The sequence below is a fragment of the Rutidosis leptorrhynchoides genome, chromosome 8 (genome assembly GCF_046630445.1).
Source record: "Rutidosis leptorrhynchoides isolate AG116_Rl617_1_P2 chromosome 8, CSIRO_AGI_Rlap_v1, whole genome shotgun sequence".
NCBI classification, from domain to species: Eukaryota; Viridiplantae; Streptophyta; class Magnoliopsida; order Asterales; family Asteraceae; genus Rutidosis; species Rutidosis leptorrhynchoides.
The window spans coordinates 159760057-159780698 of NC_092340.1; the positions used below are offsets into that span (position 1 = coordinate 159760057).

At 33.1% G+C, this 20642-nt stretch overlaps 1 non-coding gene across 1 annotated transcript; it reads right to left on the reverse strand.

Moving 5' to 3' along the window:
- Positions 1-512: 512 nt before the first annotated feature.
- Positions 513-619, reverse strand: LOC139865164 (small nucleolar RNA R71). The gene has a single exon (XR_011764687.1). It is a non-coding gene; the product is annotated as a small nucleolar RNA R71 (small nucleolar RNA).
- Between the last annotated feature and the right edge of the window lie 20023 nt (positions 620-20642).

Below are 20642 nucleotides of genomic sequence, written 5' to 3' on the forward strand. Positions count from 1 at the left end.
CATGTAAATATCAATCTCAATTAATATATATAAACATGGAAAAGTTCGGGTCACTACAAATCATTCCTCCTGAACCACAAACCGTTAAATCAGAATCTTCTAGTGATTCAGATTCAACAAATTCAAATATGGAAGTAACGGAACCTCAAAGTATGGAAGACCGAATGAGAGCCACACGCATGGGCCAAGGTCACGCCATTAATCATCCAGATGTTAATGCACCAGATTTTGAAATCAAAGGACAAATCCTATACATGGTAACCAATCAGTGCCAATTTAGTGGTACAACAAAAGAAGATCCAAACGAACATCTTCGAACGTTTAATAGGATTTGTAATCTATTTAAAATCCGAGAAGTTGAGGATGAAACTATTTATCTTTTGTTGTTCCCCTGGACTTTAAAGGGAGAAACCAAAGATTGGTTAGAATCGTTACCTGAAGGGGCGATTGACACATGGGATGTCTTAGTTGAAAATTTTCTTAAAAGATTCTTTTCGGCATCTAAAGTCGTGAGACTTCAAGGAGAAATTACCATGTTCGCGCAAAAGCCAAACGAAACGTTATATGAGGCGTGGACAAGATTCGGAAAAATGTTGAGAGGATGTCCTCAACACGGTTTAGATACTTTTCAAATAGTGCAAATATTTTACAAAGGTGTCGACGTCGCTACACGAAAAGACATCGACACAACAGCTGGTGGTTCTATTATGAAGAAAACCGCAACTGAAGCTCACAAGATCATTGATAACTGATGTTAAAGCGAAGGGGTACTAAATAGTTATATTTTTGCTACAAAATACTATTAAATACGATACAATTTTATACAAGTTATTTATTTATTTATAGAGTGGATATACCTAAACCTTGCTACAACACTTATAGGCAGTGTACCTAATCGTACAGTAGTGTAGTTTTTAGTAAGTCCGGTTCGTCCACAGGGAACTCACCAAGTTTAACGCTATATTTTTTAAAAACTATTTTTGTATAAAAATATAAATATATATATAAGTAGTATTATTATTATAAAAGGGGGTTTTTACCGTTTAATGACCGGTTTGTCGATTTCAAAACTTTAGTCGCAGTTAAAACCTAATGTAAAATATAAAAATATAAAAGACTTAATTTAAAGCGTAAAGTAAATGACAATAATTAAAGTGCGATAATTAAAAGTGCGATAAATAAAATGAAAATAAATAAAACTGTGATAATTAAAAAATACGATAATTAAAATGACAATAAATTAAAGTGCGATAATTAAAAGTGCAATTAAATATGAAATAAAGGAATTATGCTTATTTAAACTTCCGTAATCATGATGTTTGACGTGTTGATTTTAGTTTATTACCGTGGGTTAATTGTCCTTTGTCCTGGATTATTCAATATGTCCGTCTGGTTTTTGTCCATAACAGTCCGTCAGTCATAAATATAAAGTGCGAGTGTCCACATCAAATTATCCTTATATCCGAAGTCAAATATTCCAACTAATTGGCGACTTAAACTATAATTACACCAAGTGTCCTTGTATATAATTCACCCCTATTTTAATAAGTCCATTGACTATTAATCCATTCCCGTGTCCGGTTAAATGAACGATTATTAGTACTTATAAATATCCCGCCCATCGTGTCCGATCGAGTGTATATGGTTATTTATAGGTACGTCCAATTGTAAATCTTTATATTAAATTAACAATCTATCATTTAATTAAACAAATATAAAGCCCATTAATAGCCCATAGTCTAATTTCCACAAGTGTCGTTCTTTTGTCCAAACCCCAATTATGGTACAAAGTCCAATTACCCAATTTTAACATTTAGCCCAACATCACGATTACTTCGGCTTAAATAAGCATAATAATAACTTAGCTACGAGACATTAATTTAAAAAGGTTGAACATAACTTACAATGATTAAAAATAGCGTAGTGTTACACGGACAGAATTTCGACTTACACCCTTACAACATTCGCTAACATACCCTTATTCGAACATCCTTGTGTACAATTTAATATCTTGTATTTTGCGTTTTGCGGCTCGTACTCTTGTAATTTTGAGACGTTTCTCATCAATAATTTGAACCACTTTGATTGTACTTTGTACTTTTTAGCTTTTTGGTCGTTTGCGTCTTCAATTCATCGAATCTGTCTTTTGTCTTCACCTTTTATTATTTGAACGAATATCACTTGTATATAGAACAATTGCAACTAAAAGCTTGTCTTTCTTGAGGGATAATACTATGAAATATACGTTCGTTTTTAACATTATCAAATATTCTCACACTTGAGCGTTGCTTGTCCTCAAGCAATATATTCTTGAAATAAAAATACTAGAATCATTTCTTTATTCTTCACACTTTGTACATCAGTTATTTCGATTTAGCGGTATAAACAATGATAGTAACGTTGTGGTTTACAGTCCCACATGACTATGAAAATTTAGATCCTTAAGGAAATTGGATCTTTATGAAAACATTTGATCTTTTGAAAATTAAATCTAGCTTTTACCCTAGATAAGTTTTCCGGAATAACCCTTCACCGGCGTTTGCAAATTGCATACATGAACTGTCTAAAAAAAATTAGAAAAAATTCATGTAAAATTCGTATAAATAGAGTTTAACAAAAAAAAAAATCCAACTAAGCTTCGGAGGTCGCCTTCTTTTTTTTTTCCTTTTTGTTTTGTTTTTTGATCACCTCTTCCATCTCTATATAATAAAAACACACAAATTTTGTTAAATGGTCACTATTTATCACACAAATATATACAAATAATAAGAAAGGTATAATTGAAAAGAAAATAGTTACAAATAATAAGAATGGGACTTGAATCAAGGTTTAAATACCTTACTAGACACGTGTAAACTAATTGATGGTGACATTTATTCATTCATTCTAAAATTTGATATCACTAATAATATCTTAAATATCAGGGGGGGGGGGGGGACGACTCACGAGTGTAACGACCCGACAAAATTGTCAATGATGGCTCCGTTAACTTAGGTCCTGTTGTGTGGTCATAGTCCCTAAATGAGACGCGTTTGACCAAAATTATGTCACATTCATTTGAAATGTGTATGACTTGTAAAGTTTAAGTTACCAAACAGTTCGACAACAAGTTTAAGTTTACAAAAGTATAAAGTACAAATTTAAGTATCTTACGACATAATTAGTTGAAAATCACAGTTGCTATAAATAGCGTAAACTGATATGCTTTAAGTTTAAATCCAAAAGTGCTATCGCTAGCGTATGCATGTATGCTTAACTCCAGGAAAGTAATCAAAGTATGTGGAAGCATGTATCAAGTAGCCAAGTATGAACCTGAGAAACATATAGAAAACTGTCAACGAAAAACGTTGGTGAAATCATAGGTGTATCTGTAAACGTTATCTTCAAACCACAAGATTTTATATTTCCAATAAGTCGATTATCCAAAACATTTGCATTCCAAAATTTGTTATTCGCGAGCACCCAATTATCAAGGCTTAATGTTTCTTTTACCCCATACACATAGTGTTAGAACCTACATTGTTTCTCAAAAATATATTTCATCCGCATAACGGTAGAGAACCGTCCGAATGAGGGTTTGTCAAACCCGTATGGCCACACAACATAAGTTCTCGCTTACAACCGACAAGTGTAACTAATGATAATCGAATTGAGGATTTCTGTTCTAACTCACACGTGGAATGTTTGTTTGCGTACTTATGTTCAAAGTATAAAAGTAAGTAGTACAAAATGTAAACAAAGTAAATGTTTCTCAGCTCACGATTTAAAAGAATAAAAGTTGTTGGAAAGGTGGGACTATGATCTCACCGTAGTTACATGCCAAAGTACTTGAAATTAAACGTTGTGCAAATGAAAGTTGATTAGCCTTGACCTAAACAATTAAGTTGTATCAATTACGGGTTACGACATAAGGTCGGGCGAAATGCGTTCAATTAGTCCTATGGCTCGTTACGACTCGATTAATATAGCATGTGAGTCAAATTGTCAAGTTTCATGCAAGATACAAGTATAAAGGCACGTTAGAACGATTGCATAAGTATTAGGTTACGTTTGAATAAAAGTCAACTTTGGTCAAGTCAAAGTCAACGAAAAAGTCAACACGTTCGGGTCGGGTCTCGAACAATTTTTCTGAGTTCTATAATCATATATGAGCATGTTAGAACAAGTTACATGTTAATCGGAGGTGCATAGCATAGTTTGAATTAAACGAAAAATGGCAATTTTGGACAGCCAGTTGCTAATGCGCAGCATCCCTTAGTGATGCGCCGCATCAGTATACTAATGCGCCGCATCCAATAGTGATGCGCCGCATCACTACCTGACTCCAGTGGAAATGCTGAAATTTGACAAGTCTCGAACCAAACTTCATTTAAGCATAACTAATGAACCGTAAACACTTAAATCGCATACCATACATCGTTGGAAAGGTAATTTAACGAGGAATACAACTAGATACATATCAACAATCAAATCTAACATTTACAACAACCAAATTCTCGTCAAGTGATCATTAAAGGTTCATTATCAAGGTTTCAAGTTCACAAAATGCATAAGATGATTCGGGAACTTAATACACACATATAATACGTTGTTTCGTAGGAAATTAAGCATACCATAAAACTAAATACATATCATCAATCAAGTTAATCATTTACAACAACAAAAACCTCGTCGAATGATCGTTAAAAGTTCATCATTCAAGTTTCAAGTTCGTAAAATGCATTTCATGATTCGGGAACCCAATTTACACATACAATATGCCGATTCGAAGGTAATTACGTATACAGTACAACTAAACACTTACCAACAACATTACAAAGCATTTGATGCATCGAAAGTTCGTTTTAAAATCTATCAAACCCTAACCAAGAATCACAAAATAAAATATCATGTTAATGTGGGATTTTCATGTCATCCAACATACCAAAACGAAGCTAGTGATGCTAATAACACTTTTAACACGTAAGGTTTAACATCTAACAACATTTAATCAACCAAAATCAAAGAGTTAACAAACCCTTTTTCAAGTGTTCATGCTAGTTACTCAAACAACAAGATCGAGCAAATAAATTGCATATTCATGTTAGACTTGAGCCATAGACACTAATTAACACCATTTCAAGTCTATAAAACAAATTAGAGAAAAATTAGAATTTTTAGAAACTTTACCCCAAGTAGTGAAAATTGGTACCAAATTGAAGAGGATGAAGAGAGGATCACGAATACGTAATTTATTTTGATGTTTGCTTGCTAGATCTGATTTAGATGATGAATGAATGATTTGGGAGTTTGAGAGTAAAAATGGAAGTAGTAAAGAGAAAAAGAAAGAAAATGGGTGGTGAATGAATGAGTGGTGGGGAGGTGGGTTGACTAGTTGACCTAGTCAATTAGTTTGCCCACTTGGAAACTTCGGTCCCTCGAGTTTAAAGCGGGTGCGTGAATTAACCAAACGAATTAATTTAAATACGCGAGAATAAATGGGAGATATTATAATCGAATAACGGAAATATTAAGAACGTTAGTTAACGAAAGATACGAATTTAGATAACGAAAGATATTATCTAAAAAAAAGACGGTGTTAAAATAAATTTAACAGAAAAAGGCGGGATGTTACATTACCTACACCTTAAAAGAAATTTCGTCCCAAAATTTAGTTGGAAGTAGTAGTCATCGTTTCTTCCTCAAAATCTTGCGTTGCCAATTCTACGAATGAGTGAAGGTACTTCCTTGGGCATTCCAACGAACTTTGATGGTCGGGATTTTACGTTGTTTTAAATTTTAGTTTCACGATTAACAGTTCTCCTAGGAAGTGATGGTTGTCATCAATAGTAAGCTCATCGAAAAGGGTAACAAGTTCTTGTTTCGCAAGACACATCTTTAAGTTGGATACATGAAATGTAGGATGAACGGAATTTGTTTGAGTTGGGAGTTCGAAACGGTAAGCAACGGGTCCAATACGCCCCAAGATTTTAAAAGGATCCAAATGTCGCGGATTTAGTGTTCTACGTTTTCCGAAACGGATTACACCTTTTCAAGGCGTGATTTTTTTAACATTTCGCGGTTACCCACTTGGGGTTCGAGAGGTTTACGTCTAACATCGGCATAGCTCTTTTGGCGACTACGGGCCGTCTTGAGCCTTTTTTGGGTTTGAATAATTTCTCGGTTGTTTCATGAATGAGTTCGGGTCCGGTGGTTTGCTTGTCGCCTACTTCGGCCCAACAATTAAGAGAACGACAATTGCGGCCATATAAAGTTTTGAAAAGGTGCGGCGCTAATACTCGAATGATAACTATCGTAGTAAGAGGAAATCAATTAAAGGCAACAATACAAGTTCGTGATATGTTTTCCAAGGTTTGAATCGTATGTTTGCTTGGTCTGTCGTTGTGTGGATGATGCGCGGTACTCATGTTTAAACGTGTTCGCAAGACTTCTTGTAAGGCACTCTGAAACCTAGAAGTGAAACGAGCATCTCGATCCGAAACAAATGACAAAGGCACACCGTGTCGAGATAGAATTCCTATAATGTATAGTTGTACAAGTTTTTCCCATCTTGTCGGTTTCTAAAGAACGTTTGTTGGGACAAGTTTCTTATCGGTTTCTGAAAACGTTTGTTGGGACAAGTGAAACGTTTGTTTGAATCGTTTGTTACGTAAAATTTCTGTACCAAGTATCGTTATACCGGTAATATTTGGAACCGTACCGGAAATTTCCGAAATCGAAAATGATGAATTCATGGAACCGAAACCAATACTGACTCTTTCAGTATGGTTTTTGATACTGGTACCGGTTCGGTTTCGGTTTTTTGGTTTTTCTGCTCATACCTATTTGTTAGTCCAACTGGAACGCCTGCATCTATCGAGAAACAAATAAAAAGAAAAACAAACAAAAGTTATCTAAAGTGTCTTGTTTTTTACATTTAAAAGTATAAGTTCACAGTATTTGATCTATGAACACCAGACTCTCAATTGAATAATAAATAAGAATTATAAGTACAAGAATTGAGAGAACACGATATGAAATATATGTTTGATAATATTGATCGTGCCAAAAGATACATCGAATGAAAAGCACGCGTCCCTATTTATATAGATCAAAACCAAATCTGGAGATTTGGTTTCCAAAACTACTTTGCTACAAATAAGGAAAAGATAAACTTAAAAACCAAACTTATACGCTAATAACTCTAAAGTCAATCTTCTGGAGATAAACCTGAATCAAAACAAATCTTCTTAAAAGTTAAACATATCTCTAGAATATTCATTAGCTTAGCCATCAAGAAATCTAAAACCGTTGACTTCAGTAAACACCAGACAGAGTCTGCAACTTCAGACTCTACATCTCCAGACTCTAGAATATGCAAAATACTTTTTGACTCATCAGATCATAATTCCCAACAAAAAGTATAAAAGATGCTACGATAATTCCAGAATTGCCAATGATACAATACAAATGATATTTTTAATATTTAGAACCCCCTCCACTTATCAAACCAAGAGAAGAAGTCATCTATGGAGAGTTGGAGACAAAAGCTGACTACACGGTATCAGTCTAAGTATATATGAACTTGTGACCTACAAAATGACAAGTCGGGAATGTTTGATCTATAGTATTAACACTTATTGACCAAACAGGACAAACTATATTGCTTATCTCGATGTGACGCAAAGAAAATTTGATACAAAAGGGCAAACGATTTACAATCTGTCGCCATAAAAAAAAATATTTGCTTTGATGGAGATGATTTAAAATCGGTCATCATATAAAAAATTGATTTCGCAATACGTATTTGGGTACGTTCTAAATCTTTTATTTGCTTCAATTTTAATGCTTCAGTGCCTCAATTGTTGTTTTTTAGGTAGTTTTTTTAAAGGGATCGTTAAATTTTTTATCAGTATTTCTTTAACTCCAATTGATCTTTAGATCTTTTTAATTTAAATTTATGTTTTTTTGCCAAAAAAAATCATTAAAACATTGCACATTCCAATAATTTGAAAAGTTATATTAATCCTAATCTTTCTAGAAAGTTTTAATGGATGACACAGGTTCAGTCTTTTTTTGGTCATTATAGAAAGTACTTATTAAGTGACGTTGACCTCAGAGGCGGAAGTAGTAAGGGACAAGCGGCGGCACCTGCCCCCAGTGAATTCGAAATTTTTAGTGGAAAAATTTTGAATTTTTTGATTTTACCCCAGTGGATATTTTTTTGTCCAAAAGGCTTTCTATTTTGTCCCCAAAATCTCCATATTTTGACCAAAAGTCTCAGTATTTTACCCAAATACATCCATATATTACCCAAAAACCTTCGTATTTTACCCAAAAATATCCATATTTTGCCCAAAACTTTTGCTACGCTTTTAAATTTTTGTTGCTTCCGGTAAAAAAATTCTGTTTCCACTACTAGTTGACATGATAGTTTAGTCTTAACTAGTCCGGACCGGCCCGCGCGATGCGGCGGGGGCTTTCGGCCGGCGTATTCATATTTAACGCAGTTATATTTAAAGAAGGGTAAACGGGCCATCTGTTATGCATCATTGTTGGTGTCGTCATCTTTAGTGTTTTTTAAAATTCGTCCAGTTCGAACGTAGTTAGTTTCGTTTTGTTGATAAAATTATTTCGAACCTAATGGTCCTGGCAAAAAAATTTAACTCGCGGCGAGCAGGAAGATACGGGCTGTCGTTGTGTTTAGCGTTTTTTTTAAAAAGTGTCCGTTTCGAATGTAGTTAGTATCGTTTTGTTCATAAAATTATTTCGAGTCTGACGCTGTCGTCGAAAAAATTTAACTCGTGCCTAGCGGGAAGATACGGGTTGTCGTTGTGTTTAGCGTTTTTTTGAGAAGTGTCCGTTTCGCGTACAGTTAGTCCCGTTGGGTTCATAAGATTTTTTCGAGTTGAACGGTGGTCTCTGAAAAATTTAACTCGCACCCAGCGAGAAGATAGGGCCCGTTATAAATTCGGGTGGAATTAGTTTCTTATATTTTAATTAAATTATATATTTACATTTTTTACCTCTTAAAATGTGTAAACTTGAGGGACCATTATGAAAATATAGACGAAGTTGAGGGACCGTTTGTAATGTGAACGAAAACTCAAAACTACAATCAGATATAACTCAAACTTATAACGACCCTCATTTTTCCATTCTATATTTTTTCCAATATTAAATGCCCAAACAATATAATTAAAACTTAATGATTAAACTTTAATCAACAATTGTTAAGTATTATGAATTATAAAACATATTAATTAACTTTGTACAATAATTTACAAGTTAATAAAAGATGAAAAATAAAAGCTAATTAACTTTTGTGAATAAAATATAATACTCTAAAACTTGTTGCATTCAAACAATTAAATTAGAACCTTTAATGAGCCAATTTAAGCTAATCTAAAGTACAAGGACTAAAACGAAAAAAGTTCCAAACTCATCCCATGAAACCCTAGCCGAAAATTAAAGGGGTAAATTGACCCTTTTGCCCTCCAAATTTCGGCCACCAACACCTCCTCATTAAACCCTAACTTGTTCCCTAAGTACTCCTAATTAAACTCTAATTCTAGATCTTTCTAACCTCACCTATAAATAGGGACCTAGGCTAATGCATTTTTTGTACCAAAACATTCTATTGTCCTCTCTCAAAAATCACAAACTCTCTCCCTCCCTCTCTTGGAATTCGGCCAAGAAACACACCACCACCACCATCTTCAAGTAATCTTCAAGCTCGTTCTTCGTGTTTATCAAAATCTTCAAGTGTGTTCTTCGTTATTCAAGTGCTTTGATCTTCATCTTCAAGTCATCTTCATCTTTTTCTTGTTAATCTTCATCAAACATCATCAAGGTATAACCCTAGATCTAAAACTTTTAAATTCTATCTTTTGATTCATGTTTATGTTCATAATCATATTCATGTTCTTGATCTTATTCATAATCATAATCATATCGTTCATGTAACAAAAAATATAATATATATATATGCATATACATACACGATTGTAAAAAAAAAAAAGTTTTGTTTAATCTTTAAACCCTACAAGATTTATTAAAAGATTTGTTAATAGTTAAAAAGGGAAACAAATAAATATATATATAATACATATACATATACGGCTCCTATATATATATATAAAAATATATATATATTTTTATATATATACATATACATACGGTTTAAAAAAAGGGAAATGGCTAGATCTTCAAAACCCTAGAGATTTGGTAAAGATTTGTTAGTGTTTAAAAATGGTAACAAAATATATACTATATATACATATACGGTTTACATATATATATATATATATATATATACAAAGAAAAAAATATTTTCTATATATATATATATATATATATATATCTGTATGTATGTATATATATATATATATATATATATATATACATACATACAGATATATATATATATATATATATATATATATATATATATATATATATATATATATATATATATATATATATATATATAAAACTATATATATATACATATACACGATAATATATATATATATATATATATATATATATATATATATATATATATATATATATATATATATATATATAACCATAGTTGACCTAACCCTAATTTATAAAAAAAACCCTAATACTACCTAATCCCTAAACACTAATTATATAACCCTAATCATTACTTTCCTAAACCCTAATCATTAAATACTACTTTAATTAATTAAACCTAATTAATTAATACTACTACTTACTAATTAACCCTAACTACTAATACTACTTAACTAATAAACCCTAATACAACTAATCATTTACTTAATACTACTTATACTATACTACTACTTAATATTTACACACTTATACTACTACTAACACTTATAATATACTACTTATAGTATAGCATACGATTACAATAGTCATTCACGATAGCGTGAGGATTACTCGAACGTCAACGCTACTTAAGGCCTAGGGTGATCCTTGGTACCACTATGGGACGCTTGTGGATTTCGAATGCCAAACTTAGATTTTGGTCAAGAAATCCTGGGCCAACCGGTAACAATTGGTCATTCTGGTGACTCGGCAATGGAATAGATGTTTAGGTATGGTGCACAATGTCAAACCCGACTATGGTGATCATACACTCACTTTCACACTTAATAAGTGGTAGACTTATTAAGACAACTCACTAGTGTTTAACACTAACTTACTAAAAGTAGAAATTTACTAAAAATGGAAACATACTAAAAGTGGGAACATACTAAGAATGAAAACTTAGTAAAACGAACTACACACTTGCATACTTAAACTTAAACTTGGGCAAAAACATTTAACTACTCTTAAGTGTTATTAGGTTGACTTTCTGCTCACATTCATCCAACTCTTCTATTCCAAGGAATAACAACTCTCTCCTACTTACTAAGGTGAATTTCATAGCCCCACTTTGTAGTGACCCGAACTTTTCCATGATTATATATTATATGAGATTAATATTTACATGAATAAGTGTTTCCAACATGTTAAGCAATCAAACTTGTTAAGACTTGATTAATTGAAATGAGTTTATTTAGACAACTGACCACCCCGTTTGCCTGATGATTCATGAACGTCATAACTCGTGATAATTATATAATCGTTTTATTATTTTTTTTATGATGTAAGTTTTTATTTATATATATATATATATATATATATATATATATATATATATATATATATATATATATATATATATATATATATATATATAAGAAGAAATACAATTAAATCAAAGATGTACAACTAAAACACTATTTGCTACAGTAAAATACTATTTGCTACAGTAAAACATTATTTGCTACAGTAAAATACTATTTGCTACAGTAAAATACTATTCGCTACAGTAACCTATTTGCTACATTGAAATACTATTTGCTACAGTAAACACTATTTACTACAGTACACTATTTACTCGTATTCAATCTATATTCGTACTCGTACAATACACAACTTCTAAATGTATATACTATTGGTATATACACTTCAATGATCAGCTCTTAGCAGCCTTAATGAGTCACCTAAACATGTGGGAACCATCATTTGGCAACTAGCATGAAATATCTAACAAAAATACAAACTAATGGAACCTTATATTCAAGGGTAGGATCACGTTTTTCTTCACCAACCATAACACTTTCATTTTTCAACTTTCATGCATCAAACTTATCTCTCTCAAGTTCTCTCTTGGTGTTCTAAGTGTTCTTCATCATCTTCAATAAAATCTAGCTCAATCTAGTTCATAAATCCTAACCTAGATCAACTTTCAAAACAACTACTCAAGTAAACTTCAAAAACACTTTCATGTTTGCAAGTCTACTTCCAAGCTTTCTAATCCATTCCAAGTAATCATCTAAGATCAAGAAACCTCTGTTATTTACAGTAGGTTATCATTCTAATTCAAGGTAATACTCATATTCAAACTTTGATTCAATTTCCATAACTATAACAATCTTAATTTGGGTAGGAATCTTACTTGAATTTGTTTTCGTGTCATGATTCTACTTCAAGAACTTTCAAGCCATCCAAGATCCTTTGAATCTAAATTATTTCTTGTCACTTCCAGTAGGTTTGCCTACTAAACTTGAGGTAGTAATGATGTTCTTAACATCATTCGATTCATATATATGTAACTTTCTTATTCGAAGATTTAAACTTGTAATAACTAGAACATAGTTTAGTTAATTCTAAATTTGTTCGCAAACAAAGTTAATCCTTTTAACTTGACTTTTAAAATCAACTAAACACATGTTCTATATCTATATGATATGCTAACTTAATGATTTAAAACCTGGAAACACGAATAACACCGTAAAACCGGACATACGCCGTCGTAGTGAAACCGGGGGCTGTTTTGGGTTAGATAATTAAAAACCATAATAAACTTTGATTTAAAAGTTGTTGTTCTTCTGGGAAAATAATTTTTCTTATGAACATGAAACTATATTCAAAAATCATGGTTAAACTCAAAGTGGAAGTATGTTTTTCAAAATGGTCATCAAGACGTCGTTCTTTCGACTGAAATGACTACCTCTTACAAAAATGACTTGTAAATTATATTTTTGACTATAAACTTATACTTTTTCTGTTTAGATTCATAAATTTCAATTCAATATGAAACCATAGCAACTTGAATCACTCAAAACGGATTTAAAACGAAGAAGTTATGGGTAAAACAAAATTGAATATTTTTACTTGTTGTAGCTACGTGAAATTTGTAACAAATCTATACAAATCATAACTTAACTAACTTATATTGTATTATACATGTATTCTAACATATATTATGTAATCTTGGGATACCATAGACACGTATACAATGTTTTTACATATCATTTCGACCCATCTATATATATTATTGGGAACAACCATAGACACTCTATATGCAGTAATGTTCGAGTTAGCTATACATGGTTGAGGTTGATTCTAAAATAATATATATACTTTGAGTTGTGATCTAGCCTGAGACTTGTATACACTGGGTCATGGATTGATTCGAGATAATATATATTGATTTAATTCTGTACATCTAACTGTGGACAACTAGTTGTAGATTACTAACGTTGGACTGTTAACTTAACAAACTTAAATCGTTAAAACTTAATAAAACATATTGTGAATATATTTCAATCATACTTTGATATATATGTATATATTTGTTATAGGTTCGTGAATCGATCAGTGTCCAAGTCTAATTCTCGACGAATTAAGAATCTGTGAAAGTGAGTTATAGTCCCACTTTTAAAATCTAATATTTTGGGATGAGAATACATGCAGTTTTATAAATGTTTTACAAAATAGACACAAGTATGAGAAACTACATTCTATGGTTGAATTATTATTATCGAATATCACCCTTTTTAGTCTGGTAATCTAAGAATTAGGGAACAGAAACCCTAATTGACGCGAATCCTAAAAATAGATCTATTGGGCCTAACAAACCCCATCCGGGTTACGGATGCTTTAGTACTTCGATTTTATCATGTCTGATGAGAGTCCCGGAATGATGGGGATATTCTAGACGCGTTCTGTTAATATCGGTTATCAGGTGTTCACCATATAAATGATTTTTATCTCTATGCAGTTTATGCGAAATGCCTGATATGAGATGGATGTTTATGAAAAATGAAATCTTGTGGTCTATTATTACAATTTGATATATATAGGTTAAACCTATAACTCGCCAACATTTTTGTTGACGTTTTTAAGCATGTTTATTCTCAGGTGATTATTAAGAGCTTCCGCTGTTGCATGCTAATTAAGGACAAGAATTGGAGTCAGCATGCTTGTAATAAATTGTTTAAAAACTGCATTCGGAAATTTAAATCGATGTGTAATATTATTGTAAACCATTATGTAATGGTCGTGTGAAAAATGTTATCTTTTAGAATATCATTAATGGATAATCTACATTATGATTTTAAAACCTTTAAGGGTAAAATAAAGGTTATGGTTTGTTTTAAAAACGAATGCAGTCTTTGAAAAATGTCTCATATAGAGGTCAATACCTCGCATGGAAATCAATTAATATGAAACGTTTATAATCGATATGAACGGGAAATTTCAGTTGGTATCCGAGCGTTGGTCTTAAAGAACCAGAAATTTGCATTAGTATGTCTTATAGAGTTTGTTATGATGCATTAGTAAGTCTGGACTTCGACCATGTTTTCTTTAAAAACGATTGCTTAACACTTTTTGTTGGAAACTACAAATTATTAACATGTAAATATTATGTGATATATTAATCTCTTAACGTGTTTGATATTGTGTGATAGATGTCTACCTCTAGTACAAATCCCATCGACTCACCTAATAATAATGAAGAGTCGAATGTATTTTGGGAAGATTCACAAATTCCCGAAGAGGAACCGGAAGAAGAGGAACCGGAAGAGGAGGAACCGGAAGAGGAGGAATCGGAAGAAGAAGAGGTTCCGGAGGAAGAAATATTAATAACTACAGAAAAACGGTTAAATAAAAGAAAATTATCAACCAATGGACCAAAATTAAAAATGGTCAATGGTGTTTCCGCCGAGGAAGCAAAATATTGGGAAAATTACCAATTTTCTGATGAATCGGATCCCGACGAGGATTCCGATGATGTTATAGAAATTACCCTGGCTCAATTTAATAAGGAAAAAGAAAATAATAAGGGAAAAGCTATCAAAATAGAAAAACTCGAGTCCAAAACAGATGAACTCTATGTTAACATGAAATATCCAGATGGGATATATCGTAAACACCCGTATTTCTTAAACTTTCACTATAACCCGAGAACATCTAAGCCACCAGGTTTTTTTAGACCATTTGTGAAAAGGACAGCTCGTATTAGAGGAGCACCATCTATCCCTAGGAAATTAGCGATACGAACCAAGTCCAAAGAAGAAGAAACAATTGAGTCGGAATAAAGAGTTGTAATCATGTTGTGTAATATACGTATTGTAGTGTGTTTGTATTTTTATGTTATATGTAAAAATTACTTGTATTGTTTGTTAATTATCTTTTACGAATCTAATCCTTGTTTATTTTACAGTATAAAAACAAAGATGGACGTTAAGGATAGACAACTAAAAATTTTAGAAGACCTACCAGGAGATATGATTAATGAAATCTTGTCTAGCGTCGGGTAGAATTCATCAGCACAATTATTTACGGCGAAATTAGTTTGTCGAACGTTTGAAAGACATTCCAGGCATGCCTTAGTTTATAAAAGGCTTTCCTTTGAAAGATGGGGTATATCACATTGGGGAGACTTTAAGTTACGCCAAGTTTTCTTTAAGGCATTTAGTGCGGGAAACCCAGATGCAATTTTACGCTACGGGTTAAGAACTTATTTTGACTCAACATATCCTAACATAGGACTCCGTTCTTTAGAAAGAGCTTCTAACATGCAACATAAAGAAGTATTTTATGCTTAAGGGTTAATAATGTTCGCTTCTCACCAAATTGAGAAAAAGAACATTGGGTTACAACTTTTAAATAAAACATTCCCACAAATGACGAATTCAGTAGTTGAAGTGAGAAATAAGGTTTTTAGATTGTTACGGGGCTGTTGGGCATTACGTAACCCTCATCCTTTTGATGACGCTACAACATGCTACCTAGCCAACGGCCATAATGGTTATGTTCCACAAGATCAAGGATGGAAAATAGTATTAGTAAAACACGAATGCATGACTTGCTTCTGGACTTATGAATTACGTATCTTTATTGCTTTAGTGGAACGACTTGCGTTAAACTAGAATTGGCTTCGCAATTGCCTTGTATCAATGTTATTGTGTGCTATATTTCATGCTATATGTAAAATAGCGGTATTGTAAGTTTGTAAAATATTGTATAAAAGTTTGAATGTGAAATATTATTGTAATCAGTTTCTCATATAGAATTGTAGTAGTTGAATTGTATTTTACCTATTAAGTATGAACTTAACGGGTAGGTACTACCCGAATTAAAACTTATAAAATGCTAATATGAAGAAAAAGCTTTTATAAATAAGTTCATATTATGCTACGAAATACTATTGACTACTCTTAATATTCTATATGATTAACTCATTTCTTTTGGCTATTTTTGAAGGAAATGGCACCGACTACTCGACACACCATGAATATGAGTGAAGAAGAATTTCGTACCTTTCTTGCTGCAAACATAGCCGCAGTGCAGGCCGTAATGCAAAATAACAACAATAACTCTGGATCTAGTAGTGGAACTAATTCCACAAGAAATAGTGTAGGATGCTCCTACAAAGAATTCACTGCTTGTAAACCTCTAGAATTCGATGGAACCGAAGGACCAATCGGATTGAAACGGTGGACTGAGAAGGTCGAATCGGTGTTTGACATAAGTAAGTGCACTGAAGAAGACAAAGTAAAGTACGCTACACATACCTTCACAGGTACTGCTTTAACATGATGGAACACCTATCTCGAGCAGGTGGGACAAGACGCTGCTTACGCACTACCGTGGTCAACATTCAAACACTTAATGAACGAGCAGTACTATCCCAGAAATGAGTTCAATAAGCTCAAGGTAGAGCTTAGAGGGTTACAAACACAAGGGTTTGATATTACCACGTACGAATGACGATTCACAGAATTGTGCCTATTGTGTCAGGGAGCGTTCGAAGATGAAGAAGAGAAGATCGACGCATTTGTAAAAGGATTACCAGAAAGAATTCAAGAAGATGTGAGTTCACACGAGCCCGCCTCCATACAAAAGGCAAGTCGAATGGCTCATAAACTCATAAATCAAATTGAGGGAAGAATTAAAGAGTAGGCGGCCGAAGAAGCCAACACGAAACAAGTCAAGAGGAAGTGGGAAGAAAACAGTGACAAAAGTCACCAACACAACAACAGTAACTATCGCTTCAACAATCAACACAACAATCACAACTACAATCGCACCAATTTTGGCAACAACAAACGCAACAATAAGCGCAACAACAACAACCACTATAACCACCGTCCCAACAATAATAACAATCGCAACAACAACCATCTCAATAACAACAATGGCAACAAAAACCAAAAAATTCCGTGCAAAAGGTGTGAAGTGTACCATCCGGATATTTATTGTTCAGTAACATGTACCAAGTGTAATAGAATGGGGAATAGTGCGGCAAAGTGTGAAGTTTACAGACCAGGGAATAAAGGAACAGAAAATGCTAACATTATTTGTTTCGGATGCGGAAAGAAGGGCCACTACAAAATTAGGTGCCCAAATCAGGAGAATAAAAATGGTCAAGGACGAGGAAGAGTCTTCAACGTTAATGCGATAGAAGCGCAAGAAGACCCGGAGCTTGTTACGGGTACGTTTCTTATTGATGATAAAACTACTTATGTTTTATTTTATTCGGGTGCGGATAGAAGCTATATGAGTAGAGATTTTTGTGCCAAATTAAGTTGTCCATTAACGCCTTTGGATAATAAGTTTTTACTCGAATTAGCAAGCGGTAAGTTTATTACAGCGGATAAAATATGTCAAAACCGAGAAATTAAACTGGTTGGCGAAACATTTAAGATTAATTTGACACCAGTAGAGTTAGGAAGTTTTGATGTGATAATTGGCATGGACTGGTTGAAAAAGGAGAGAGCAGAGGTTATATGTTACAAAAATGTGATTCGCATTGTACGCGAAAAAGGAAAACCTTTAATGGTGTACGGAGAAAAGAGCAACGCGAAGTTAAATCTTATTAGTAGTTTGAAGGCGCAAAAACTAATAAGAAAAGGTTGCTATATCATTCTAGAACACATCGAGGAATTCAAACCCGAAGAAAAGAACATACAACCTCCGTTGAATTTCCTCATGTATTTTTGAAAGAATTACCGGGACTACCTCCACATCGATCCGTTGAATTCCAAATAGATCTTGTACCCTGGGCTGCACCGATAGCTCGTGCGCCATACAGACTCACACCCAGCGAAATGAAGGAACTCCAGAGCCAATTATAAGAACTTTTAGAGCGTGGTTTCATTTGACCAAGTACATCACCGTGGGGAGCTCCTATTTTGTTTGTCAAAAAGAAGGATGGTACATTCAGGTTGTGTATCGACTACAGAGAGTTGAACAAACTTACCATCAAAAACCATTATCCACTACTGAGAATCGACGACTTATTTCATCAACTACAAGGCTCGTCGGTTTATTCGAAGATCGATTTACGTTCTGGGTATCATCAAATGCGGGTGAAGGAAGATGATATTCCAAAGACTACTTTTAGGACGCGTTACGGTCATTATGAGTTTATGGTTATGCCGTTTGGATTGACTAATGCACCAGATGTGTTCATGGATCTCATGAACCGAGTGTGTGGGCCATATATTGACAAGTTTGTTATTGTTTTCATCGATGACATCCTTATCTACTCAAAGAATGAGCAAGAGCACGAAGAACATTTAAGAAAAGTGCTAGAATTGTTGAGGAATGAGAAACTGTATGCTAAATTTTCAAAGTGTGCATTTCGGTTGAAAGAAGTTCAATTCCTCGGTCACATAGTGAGCAAATAAGGTATTCAAGTTGATCCGGCAAAGATTGAAATCGTTGAGAAATGGAAAACCCCGAAAACTCCGACGCAGATACGCCAATTTTTCGGATTGGCTTGTTACTACAGAAGGTTCATCCAAGATTTTTACAAAATAGCAAAACCCTTGACTACATTGACGCATAAAGGGAAGAAATTTGAATGGAAGGATGAGCAGGAGAAAGTGTTTCAATTGTCAAAGAAAAAGTTAACTACGGCACCTATATTGTCATTGCCTGAAGGGAATGATGATTTTGTGATATATTGTGATGCCTCAAAGTAAGGCCTTGGTTGTGTATTAATGTAACGAACGAAAGTAATTGCTTATGCATCCAGAAAATTGAAGATTCACGAGCAGAATTATACGACACATGATTTAGAATTAGGCGCGGTTGTTTTTGCATTAAAGACTTGGAGAAATTACATATATGGGGTCAAAAGTATCATATATACCGACCACAAAAGTCTCCAACATATATTTGATCAGAAACAGCTAGACATGAGGCAACGTAGGTGGATTGAACTATTGAACGATTATGACTTTGAGATTTGATACCACTCGGGGAAGGCGAATGTGGTAGCCGACGCTTTGAGTAGGAAGGATAGAGAACTGATGTGTGCGAGGTGGGGTACGAAATATACTATTATTTTTAATACGAAATACGGTACAATTTACACAAGTTTTAATTATTTATATAGATGGGATATACCTAAACCTTGCTACAACACTATAGGCAGTGTACCTAATCGTAGAGTAGTATAGTTTTTAGTAAGTCCGGTTCGTTCCACAGGGAGACGGCTTATTGCGTACACTATATTTTTAAACAATTATATTTGTATATAAATATATATATGTATATATATATATATATATATATATATATATATATATATATATATATTAGTAATATAGTAGTATTATTATTATTATAAAAGGGTGGTTTTACCGTTTAATGACCGATTTGTCGATTTTAAATAAAGTGTAAAGATAAATGGCGATAATATAAATGATAGAATTTAAATTGCGATAAAGTAAATTGCAGTAATTAAAATGATAGTAAATAAAGGTACGATGAAATATGAAATAAAAGTATTATGCTTATTTAAACTTTCGTAATCATGATGTTTGACGTTTTGATTTTAATTTATTACTCTAGGTTAATTGTCCTTTGTCCTGGATTATTTGAAACCTATCTAGTTTTTGTCCATGATAGTTCATCGGTCATAATTATAAAATGCTCATCAAATTAACCTTATTCCCAAAGTCAAATATTCCAACTAATTAGGGATTCGAACTGTAACAAGGTTTTAATACTTTGTTTAATGATTACACCAGGTTATCGACTGCGTATAATCCAAGGTTTTAATACTTTGTTATCAGTTACACCAATTACCCTTGTATGTAATCCATCCCTATTTTAATAAGATATAAACATTAATTTACCCACTTGATCAATTTGAATAATCAATTACCCAACCCGAATTATGGCACAAAATCCAATAACCCCGTCTTAATATTTAGCCCAACATCACAATTACTTCGGCTCAAATAAGCATAATAATAACTTAGAGGTTCCATACTCCATACTCCATACTCTCATTCGATATTCCATACTTAGAGGTT